This window comes from Anarhichas minor, unplaced genomic scaffold, assembly GCF_050575085.1.
Source record: "Anarhichas minor isolate MPS153535 unplaced genomic scaffold, ASM5057508v1 ptg000014l, whole genome shotgun sequence".
Taxonomy (NCBI): Eukaryota; Metazoa; Chordata; class Actinopteri; order Perciformes; family Anarhichadidae; genus Anarhichas; species Anarhichas minor.
In genome coordinates, this window is record NW_027466460.1 from 10,466,323 (window position 1) to 10,478,418 (window position 12,096).

Here is a 12,096-nt window from a genome sequence, read left to right on the forward strand (position 1 = left end):
ATTTATGGTTTCCTCATAAAAACAGGCAATTGTGTTAATTTGTGTAAAGCTGTCGCCTCACAAAAGCCCTCTAAACACGACCAAATTAGAATGAGGCAGCCCTTGATTGTCATTGCTGCCTTGTGTCACATTAATTTGTGACAAAACATTAGCCCTCGCTACACTTAAATGGCAATTTATATCATTTAAATTTTTACTGCAGAGACCAACGCATCCCTCACTTAAATGCGACTTTCTGACAGCTCATTCTGCATCTAATTCTTCCAGACTCTCTTAATTACAACTTTCAATCAGGAAATGAAAGCATGGGTATAAAGACAAGACCGTGCGCCCTGGAGGTATGATGATGTTTTTACTGCAACTTGAGTAAGGACTGAATTTTTGATGCTTCACAAATTCCATAATCTGAACTGATGAGAGGCTTAACAAGATAAGCGTTGAGAAGATATCACCAGAAAGGGAATGATAACATTGTTTTCCTTGAAAACAGCAGACAAAGATATGAAAGGTTTTCAGGTTTAATGTGTGGAAACATGCAAACTAACTAGGGCTGAGAATGACAATGTTATCAACCAATATGTGTCTTAAGCCCCATGTAGGAGTGTAATTATTTGCACATGTGGGTGGAAAGCTATTGGAAAACATTATTGATTTGTGTCGATAGCCATCCATAGTCTCGCTGATAATATACATGTACGTATTGATGGACTTCTGATTGACATTTTATTGGGTACTTCCAGAATTGTTTATTGTCCATCAGCCTATAAGATCCAGCTGGTATTAAAAGGTTGTACATCCCAGTAAATCTGTGGTTCAGAGTCAGTGGCCAGGCGTTACTCTAACATTTAAGAGAGCGCGGAGAAAAACATTGTATTGTTTTCAATAAAGACAGTCGAGTATTTTGTCAGCACTAGCCAACAAAAAGTCAACTATTACTGTAACTGGGCTGTCTGGTTCACAGCTTTTTTAACAGTAGATCTAATCAGTGTACACTGTAGGTTTATGGTTATAACACACACACACACACACTGGTATTTTGGACATTGCCCCACTTAGATGCAATCACTGCTCTGAGAGCTGTAGAGTTAACAAAATTAGCAGATGGAGAGAGATCCGTCTATTCTTTTCCCCTTTGTGTAACTCACTTGACAACCTGACACTCTGGGGTAACATTTAGTATTAAGATAAAACAGAACACCCCGAGAGTCTGAGACAGTTTAGACTCTATATATATCTGTTCCCCCGGCATCAGCAAATTCTGAGTATTAACAGTGTTTAAAGGCTTGTGTCATAAAGCAATTATTTTTTATGAATGTTACATTACAAGCCAGGGAACACTCTTTATTCAAACTCCCTTTAATAGCAGGCAGAGAGGGGTTCAGTTGTGTGTGTGTGTGTGTGTGTGTGTGCGCATGTGTGTGTGTGTGTGAGCGAGAGAGAGAGAGATAGATCAGTTCATTATGCACTAGGATTGACCTTTGACGGGCCCTGCTCCCCCGTTTCTAAAACTAAAGCTGGGCCTGATGGGCATTTAATGTGCACTGCAATCTACTGTCAATCAGCACGGAGAAACAAAGAGCAGCCATGTTATTGCTGCTCCCTCTCAAGAGGCCCGCCTTTATGGAAATCACTTGCATGTACCATTTGGAGAGGGAGAGAGAGCATACACATTAGTGTGTGTGTGTGTGTGCTGCGCTGGCATTGTAAGTGTATAACTGTGTATTATTGTATTTGTTTGGTCTGTCAGACAAAAGGATCAGCAGTACTCAGAGATTCAAAGAATACCTGCCTCCGCCTGTGGGGATACAGTAAACTGCCTTGATCGCCATTCTTCAAAGCTCTTTCAAAAAAATGTTATCTCACCGCTCAGACAACAATCCGGTTGGGATGCAAGTAAAAGGAGAGCTATATTCTGACCCTGAATGTGGGCATTGCAGTTTAGTTTGAGCCACCATCCTCACAAGCTCACCAAACAAGGGCTGGGTATCGTTTCAAAACATTACGAAACCAGCACCAATACCAGCAGCCTTAAAGTGATACCGATACGAAGCATTCAGTTGCGCAAAATGCCAGCACCACCACCGCATTTATTTTTATCCAACGCCATAGGTTAAATATATCCATTGAACGTTTCGGTGGCATCTCGTCCCACTGAACTGAGAGCACTGAACACTGTCAAATACACCACGCCCGGCTTCACCACACCACAGACTGTATGGGTTGTAGCCGCTTCAGTAGTGGGACAATCGCAAGTCGCATTAAGTCAAAAAATTGGCGTTGATTGGCTGCGAACAAAACCATACAAATAGTCTCTATTTCTAGATCTGGGTACAAAAAAAAAAAATCGAATTCAGGTATCAAGTATCGTTTGAATGGAGACTTTGCGATACTACTTGGTATTGGGTTATTTCGGTGAAATCTTAAAAAGGTATCGAGTACCGATACCCAGCCCTACCAAACAACTGAAATTAGTCCTCAACTAATACACTTTGGGTAGCATTTGCTAAAGAGTGCACAGCTACTTCAGGAAATCTGTTCACCTTTTTTTTTTTATTCAAATTATATATTTGTGACCCGACATCTTCAGAAGGAATGAGCGAGTGTCACGGACAGTGTAGGGAAGTTGAGAGACGCTCTAAAACAGTTAATTTTCTACTTTTTGTGGCAACAAAAATAGAGAACACCACCGGCGGTATCCTTTGTTGTATCGCATAAAACGATACCATACTACGTCTGCGAATACAGACAATATCATAGTATCATACAGAGTGTGGTGAAAAAAAAATCTACAGGGACATCACATTCTCTTTTACCTAGAAGCCTGCATGCGAGGAATTTATGCTACTTGATGGACAAGCAGAAAGTAAAGGACAGAACTCAAGCATGTACCGACAACCCATTAACAACATTCCAGGTGAGCAGGTGTGGAAATGTCTCCTTCTGTAGTGTCACACTGTGGCAGAAGGTTGGGGCAGATAGCAGATTCCTGAGGTGGGATCTGGTGCCACTTCAGGAGAACCAGGCAGGATTATTGATGGGCCAATTAGCAGCCAGTGTATGTGTCATCCTTATCCACAGGGGACCCTCTGATAATTAATGAATAATTTAGCATTCTTTATGTAAATGCTGATAGGGGGTAGAAGTCACTGGAATCCCACATTTCTATTGTTAAGGATTTGACAAAGTACACCTTTGAAGCATAGGGGAGTCCCCTTTGTTGTGCGCTGTGACTTGTTCCCAATGGCAACAATCATTTGCAATATTTTCCTATGTAAGAAATTGTAATCCTTTACCTTAATCGTTTTCTTTGCCCTTCAAAGCACCCAAGTATTGAAATGGATATCTCCAATTCCTCTTCTAGAATGTAATGCTCATTTCTGCTTGCCAGCCAGTTTGGAGGGCCATGATAATTAACATGCCTTTTCTGTGTCCAAGTCTCAGATTCCTTTAATTCTTTCCTTTCTGAAACATCTGTAGCATGAATGTGAATTTAAAGCCTAAAAAAAACCCCCAACAAAAACACTCAAAGAATGACAGTTTGACTATGTGTCTATCAATAGGTTACTCTTTAGAGAGAGACTTACTCTAGACTGAGGACTTCAAGAAATGCTTTCCGTATTTGAGACATCAGAGCGGCGACACCAAATGATTGCAATTAACCAGCTGGTGGACATTAAACCAGGATTACTCAGGAGTCCCTTTCTGCTTGCAAGTGGCTGCGATATATTTTCATCCCTTTTACTTACGACTTCTTTTAGTGATTTCTTTCCTCAAAAGTAAAAGTCTCTGTCCACGCCACAGGTCTGCAGGAGTTTCTGTGCCTCGCTGTGGTTTGCGGTGAGCTTTATGGTCTGGATTGAGCTGGATTTCACTTTGGCTTTAACGAGGTGACACTGAATACTCTCCTCCTTCCCTCATTGGCCCTAAAAAACCCTTTTAAGGACTTATAGAGAGCTGTCCGTAAGGATGTTAAAATGTCACTTAACAAATCAATCCCCTCATTTGCATGCCAACGTTGATGCGAGCGTACACGCATGTGCGTGTGTCGCTGATGGCGTGGGGGGTGTAATCAAATGCACATGTTGTATGCAGAGTGTTGTCAGCGGCAGACTGTTTTCTTTTGTATCGATTACGGATGAATAAAGCAAACACTTGTCAGGTTTGTATACAGTAAAATGACTGTTTAAGAACAAGCTGATCAAAACATCCTGAAAACCAGATTCAGTGTGTGTGACAGTGAAACATCATGCATTTTTACATGGGTTACATGCAGAACCACAGAGTTCGTAAGTTTTATTGAGTTGTATTGTATTCTTATTGAGCGTTTCATTAAATCACATCACATTTGTGTGTTTCCAAGTACAACAAACATCATCAACCTGAGCGGAAGCCAGCCTGTTCTTCTTACCGTAACGCAAGATTATTATCGCTCGTTTGATTCTCTCTTCTTCCTCCAAGTTCAACAGCCCCCTTTCATTTTCCCTTCTACTTATTCTTCCACTCTAAGTGCTGCTCCGGTTTTTTTTTCCCTCCATGCTCTTTCTTCCAGTCATCTGATCCTTTGGATCAACTCCTCTGGAGTTGCCTTGCCCTGAGGTTGACAAGCACTCTGATTAAAGGGCTTATTAGCTCGTTGTAAATGAGAAGCCGATTGTCATTTTGAAGCAGGCAGAGGAAGCCTGTTGCCAGCCAGTGGAGAGGCCCCCCCCCCACATGGAAGAGGGAAAAAAAAAAAAATCAACGGGTGACGTAAGGAATGAGAGCCTTGGAGCAGCCGCACAGCTAACAAACCATTTCCTTTATTCCCATATTCACACACACCCGAGAACCCCAGATGGGTTGTGTGCGTTACTTCAGTCCCCCCCCCCCCCCCCCCTCCTCCTTCCTGCTCTACTAATTAGATAGGTCGCAACTGTGAGAGTTCTGGCTATGGGTCAACGGAGGCACTCGCTGGCAAGTGGAACCTGAAACTCTAACCCTAACTCTGTCTCCCCGCTCACTCCTCCACCCACTTGAAAAGCAGGAATATCATGTCATGGGGTGAAAAGAAGCAGAATGAGCAGTGATTGGGAAAGTATCTCCCCAAAACAAACATGTCATGGTGGATTTGGTTTTAGTCAGACAAATGGTGTAGTGTAGACTGCGAAAGTGGTCCAATTTACAGCACCGACAATGGAGTAAACAATACTGATTGAGAAGTAAATGGATGAAATGGTGCTGACTCAAAGTCAAAAGACAGTGATGTGTTGTCTTCACTTTTTAGTTAATGCTTGATCATAAACAATATGATGCAACGCAGCAAATGATGATAATCTGCAAAAGTGGAAATAAAGCCTTAAATGTAATATTTAAAAAGATATTTGGAAGAAAATATTTTGACTGGCAGAAATTAAGAGAAAACAACTACAATGAGGAGAGCTATTTCACAACTGTCTGCTAAAATCTGAACAGCAGCTAATAAGCACCTGCAGAGAGTCCAACCATCCGTCCGCCTCCACACAGAGAGGCTAACAAGCTAGCAAATACATCACCAGTGCCATGAGACACATCCACAATAGGATGAAGTGAGCAAAAGCTAAGTCAACAGTCAGAGCTGATTAAACACAGGGCCACTGAGGAAGGCTGCGGAGCGTGCCGAATGAGGGAATATTTGGATAGCTGTTGAGAGGAGCATAGTTGTCTCAGACGATTAAAGAGTCTGCTGGAGGACTGGACGGTCTCTCCGTCTGTCTGAAGGGGTGGAGGCCTCTCAACACAGAGTGGAGATGATTAGGATGAATGGCTCAACTGATCAGCTCGAGTGTAGGAACCCTTCAAGGAGAGCTTATTAGGTTGTTGGGTTATGTGGAGCTGCAGCTTGTTAGTTTGTGTGTGTGTGTGTGTGTGTGTGTATATATGGAACAAAAGGAAGTATGTCTGACCCTTAAAAGGTAAATGCACCCCAAATATATAAGCAATATAACATAAGTCAAAATGCAAAAGATTTTATGGCAGATTGTCAAATGTGACCTTTTGATTTTGCATACATCTTTAATGTTCCGATATCGATTTCAGCAAACATCATAACAAATACTAAAATGATTTTTCTATCATATCAAAAATATATTTAAAATACTTGCTGTCAATGCTGGACAGGACACATTAGCTTGGGCCACAGACAACTGTTTCAATATAGCAAGCATGACGACACAAGATGTCCAGTGCTGGAATGAAGGAGGGTGAAAATGGACTAATACTGTAAGGAAAAAAAAAAGAAGAAAAAACTCAGCAGACTTTGGGAGAAATGAAATGGAGAGTGGAGGAGTACAGGAAAAGGGAGAAGGACAACATTAGTGAGTGAGTGTGTCAGCAGCAGTAGATCATCCCATTTCTCAGGCTCTCATTGGCCTCCTCCATTACGTCATTGAAGAGGAGGAAGGGGAGACGGACAGGGAAGAGGGGGAGGCAGAGAAGAAGGGGGGACAGCTCGTAAAACACTGAGCACACAGTAAACATGTCTGGCCTTATGCATGACAATACCCCTACAGTGCGCGCTGTCTGACATTAGCCAGATAACCCCCCTGTACCCCACGTGCTAGTTCCCATCCAACAACAAGGCTTTCAGAGGAGACACCGGGGGAATAGATTAGCGCTAGGCTAACATGGTAAAGTGTGTTCTGTTACATGGGGCCATACTGGGCTAGACGACGTTAAGATTTTCACTCACTCAGTCATTCACAAGTGCGTAAGTATATCTTAGTGGTTAGTGACTGGTCCTCGCAGTGGTTTACCTCAGCTCACACATGAATTCCCATGGGGTCCCTGTGAGGATAAGATGTGGAGGCTGGTGGGAACGGCATAATGTGCATCCCAGCGGCTGTCTATTCAGAGAGTGTGGTACGGATGAGAGGTGAATGTAAACAGCAATGATCTTTGACTTTCTGTAGCTGGTGGTCTGAGCCAGGGAGCTATGTGTCTTGCTATGTGTCTTGTGGGGGGGGGGGGGGGGATCTACTGTATGCAGCTCTCCCTCAGATTGTATACAGCCACCGGACATTTCTGCATAATGACATTTAGTCTTCAATGCGAATAGCACCCAAAGCACCCTCTTTTCATCTTCCTTGATCATAAACTGGTACGATAATGGACTTGTCTGCCACGATGACATAGCTTTCTGTAAGTGTGAACGGCTGTCAGCATATAAAACTGACAAAGTTCAGAACAGAACTTTCAAAGACGCCGATAGTGCGAGTATATGGGGTTTGGGGGGGTAAAGGTGATTTGGCTCATATTAATATGACATTTGTCTGTTAGCGCTGAGCAGGAGATGTTTACATCTGCAGGCAGGATTACTGAGGGGTGACACATTAACAGCTGTAAGATCAAGAGTGAGGCTCCGTGAAACAGATCACCATTATTGTTCAACGACAAAATTAGCAAACTGAAATCAGAGTTTAAAGCTGAATGAGGCAAATCTGACCACTAGGAAGCAGAAGAGAACAAATAGTTATTAGTGCTGGGCAACGATTACAATTTTTAATCGCGATTAATCGCATTGTTATGGCAATATTCAATAATGAATTCAAAAGTAGTGTATTGCGCACTTTTATCTTGAAAGTACTGCTATATGAACAAAAGTGCAATAACATTTGGTTTGCAAACACTTTAAACAAATAAGGTGCTTTTTAACAGCAGTATTCCCTTTACACAGTAGCAGTTCAAATACAGTTATAATGATTCTGATAATAGATATTCAGCCGGTGTTCACAACTTTATCTTCATGTGTGTAATAAATGCAAGTGATGCCACACAAACACAGCTGTTCACCGCTCGCTGCCCGGTTCTTGTGTTAAAAATGTCCGCTTAATAATAATAATTTAAAAAACTGCGTTAACACGCAATAAAATAATTGTCGGCGTTAATTAATGAATGCAGCACTAATAGTTTTAAACCATAAAAATAAACACATAGCCCTGATGTACCGACGATGAGAAAAACAATTGCCTCCTGAAACATAAAAAAAACAGAACAAGATGTTCTTGCTCTGTGATACTTACAATGGTTACTTCCAATTTATCCCTCCTAAAACATGTACCTAGGTCTGTGTGGCTTTTCAGATAATCAACATCCTTAACCAGTAACGTTTTTACATCAGATCTACACCCTTTTTTGCACAGCATTTTGAAGACGGCAGTATGCGTTGATGTGTTTGCAAGAAATGGCTGCCCACGATTTCATGTTTTTACATTTTAGGGGTGGGGGGGTCGTGTCTAACTACTACTGGGATTCATAAGTGGCTGAGAGCAGCTGAGACTGAAAAAAGTTGAGTGTTGATTCTCAGTGGGAGCAGCATTTACATCCGACATAAAAACGGTTCATGTGTCACGCAGTGGACCAGGGCTCCACCTTGCCTAGGTCCAGACCTTTGAATCCGCCCACTCCACTGATTTCAAAATGATCACTATGGTCAGCTTAAATAGTTTGGTATCACCAGTAATTAGAGTCATGAATTAGTCACAAAGATTATTACTAGGTTGTAAGTTTAATGAAAGGGGTTTACATTTGTCAGAGGATCCTTTCCATTGTTGCATTGCAGCAAAGGTAAAGTAACATGTGACACCTGTCTTCACTGTTATTTCAGTCATATGGTAATTCACACATCCCATGCCTGCATTATACTCCAATCACGGTTGCTTAAGGCACAGTACAGATATCCAATCCTGTAATAATTACCACATAATGGTTAAAAGGACTACTTTCAGAGAATCACACTAGTACCAAGTTATTTTGGTGTCTAACATCCATAGAGCAGAGATGTGTTGGGTACTTACAGTGAGGGTTTACCGCATGTGGTGGTGACCTGTGGTCAAATCTCTCAGTATCAACTTCTGACCCATCACTCAACTGGCTTTGCCCAGTCAACAAGAGCAGAGTCTCTCACTCCTTCTGTGAGGGCAGTTTAAGTGATCTCTCTGTCACTGCTTTGAGTGAGCAGTTGCTTTATAAGGGGAAAAAGGCCGAAAGTAATGTGCTGCCCGTCTCTCCCGTGTGTGTGGTTTGCAGGTCTATCAGCAGCACTACAAGAGCGCAGATGACGGAAGGGAACCAAACATGTGAACTGTGGAGCAGCAGACGGACCCTGTAGAGTTCAAATGGGTTAGATGGTGACTCCACCTTCCACTGAAAAGAAAAGGATATCTGTTGCCTTGGAAAGAGCTGCATAAAAACTATGGAACTAACATGACACTTAGCACCAGATCTATATTACCAATATTTAAGTTTTGGTGTTCAATTTAAAATAAATTACGTTAGATATGTTTAAGTGTAGATAACCAACGCTTTACAGTTAAAACAATGTCATTTTAGAGATTCTGGCTGCTTTAATGTGTAGATCACAGTCTAATGGTGCACCGAGTTTAGAGGCTATTAGCAGAAGTGGTGTTACGGACCACTGTCGATCCATGATCCTTGTAGAACAGCTGCTACAATCAAACAAAGGGATCTGTATCTGCCAATATGGATCATCAATGATCGGCAATTAGTATTGTCGGCAAAAAACATGATCAGGGATCTTAAAGTTATATTTGCTCACTTTTTTCTTTTGTGCTGATCCGATCCGTGGTACGATCCAAACAGTGAGTTTTATGATCCGCTGCACCACTAATTCGCATCAGGAGATGGCTACTATAACAGACAGTGGTTAAGGCTGCTCCATATCAGCAGCTACAGTGAAGCCAAGACACATGACAGCACATGTAAACATTGATGTGCAGACAAATACAAGCACATACACAGGATCACCTGCTATGGCTCTAATGGTTAGCAGACCTGAGAAGTGGTCATATATAGTGGAATGTCAGACAGGCTGACAGTGCCCAGAGACATGTAGTTATCTGGTGGAGGAGGGATCAAGTTCTTAACCTCTCCTTCGACCTACTGGTAAAAACAACAAGAAGCCCCTGATCTCTGTGGCACGCCGCCTCAAGACCCGCTGTCTCTGCGTGCGTGCGTGCGTGCGTGCGTGCGTGCGTGCGTGCGTGCGTGCGTGCGTGCGTGCGTGCGTGCGTGCGTGCGTGCGTGCGTGCGTGCGTGTGTGTGTGCGCGCGTGTGGGTTTGTGATGGGTCAAGAAAAAGGGAGTGTGCCTTTACAAGCTAGCATTTAAGTATACTGTAGACACTTTAGTGTAGTGAAGGTGCATGCGTGACTTAAGGCGCAAAGGCGCTTTGTCTCCAGTAAGTCTGTCTAAAATCCAACCATTCCTAAACATGTCAAACTCAGTTTTCAACTGAACTGGAGCCTTTGAGCGTCCAGTGTTGTAAGCCAGAGGTCAAACAACAATCTGTGTAGGCGCACACTTGCAGTTTTTTACTAAACATTAGTGATGAACTATGACACTTCCAAGACCACAGCAATATAAACCAGGCTACAGTTTGATGAAATGTTTATATCTTCTGCTGGATTTCTTTTTTTTTTTTTTTCATTATACCAACCATGCAACTCTCCCTCACAAAAACAAGCTGCCGTTTTGCACAGCAGCACAATCCTTTACTGTGAGAGGCTTTTAATGGCCTTTCCAGATTGGGCCCTAATTAGCTGTTAATCATCTAGGGCTCATAACCAGAGTGGAGACAGCAGGCATGTGTGTGTTTGTAAGCGTGTGTGCATTTGCGTGTGCTTGCGTGTTCTCTCATGCTGTGTATCCGTGTGTTGCGAGGCCATTAGCTGCAGACAAGCTAAAGAGAGCCAAACAGCCCATTAACTCATTCGGTCTTCCTCTCTCTTCTCCACCATGCTCATCTCTCTCCCAACAGTACCACAGTTGCCAGCTGACACCCTCTAATGCCAGCTATCTGTCACGACCAGAGACCTGTCCACCCACACATCCCTCCCTCTACCTCGTCCTCGGCCCATTTTATCTTTTATCCTTCCTGTCCACCCTCCTGTAATCTGTCTCTCAGATTCTGTCTGCAAATGTACCGTAGTACTGTAAAAAAGTACTGCACGAGTGTCACCTTTTAAAGACAAACGTTATCCTATACTGACAATGTACAGTTAACTGATCAAACTAATTTGCATGAAACATTTACATTAAAATATATTAATGTCGGACCACCGTTGACAAGTGGAGCCAACATCTTGCAGGAATGGATCAATGTGACGGAATAATTGTCCTATCTAATACTACCAAAGGTTAACTGATCAGCAATTGTACAAACTAACAGTGTGTGTTTATGTCGTTATGAAGCAGATATTAACAATACCTTTATGAAAGCCCAGAAAGCTCCTCTTTGTCTCTTTACAGAGCTTGTTATGTTTCTGTGCACCTACACCTGCCTCCTGGGCTTGGCTGCACGCTGGATCAATATCTCAATTCGCACACAGTAGAGAAAGAAAACCGCAGACTGAAAATGTATCAGCCCGAGAGCAGTAACTAGCAGGTAGCTGTGCATGAGCGTAGGCCATTTGGATAAGTCTAAATTGCCTCTGCAGTGCTAAATTGGACACAAAGGAAAGGACCGGAGGAAATTGAGGGAGCAGAGGTAGATGAGACTGCAGCACTTAAACGGGCAATGAAAAGCCGCTTTGTGCTTGCAGGAGCACAAAGCGCATTAACACACAGACGCTTTCAAGTCAGTTGCTCCAGTGATACTGCTCCGACTGATTTTTAGTGTGTTCAATAATAACATCCAAATTACAAATATTGTAAAGGTGAGTATGTTCTACTTCTGTATATTAAACAATATTTACTCAGGAGCGCAGTATTTATTTAAGATATAAAATCACTGAAAAGTAAGACGGTCAAAAATGGTGAAACAGTACTACAATAAAAACATGATAGAGCCGCAACCATTAATTCATCTGTTAATTATTTTACTGTCTATTAAATGTCTGACAATTGTGAAAAATGCCCAACATAATTTCTGTCTGAGCGACGAACAGGTATTCAAATTACAATGCAGCATATCTTCATATATTAGAAGGTGTATACTAAAAACCTTCAAAAATAAATTACTTGAACTGTTTCAACCCTACACGACAGCAGTGACAAAAAATGTTCAAGTATTTTCCTTCTTTAGTACAAATTAAGTTCCAATAACACTGGGAAACAACATGCC

General features: G+C 42.2%; 1 protein-coding gene across 3 annotated transcripts in view; it reads right to left on the minus strand.

Moving 5' to 3' along the window:
- Window positions 1-12,096, minus strand: part of lrba (LPS-responsive vesicle trafficking, beach and anchor containing) — a 176,545-nt gene that overhangs the window by 24,674 nt on the left and 139,775 nt on the right. The window lies entirely within an intron of this gene.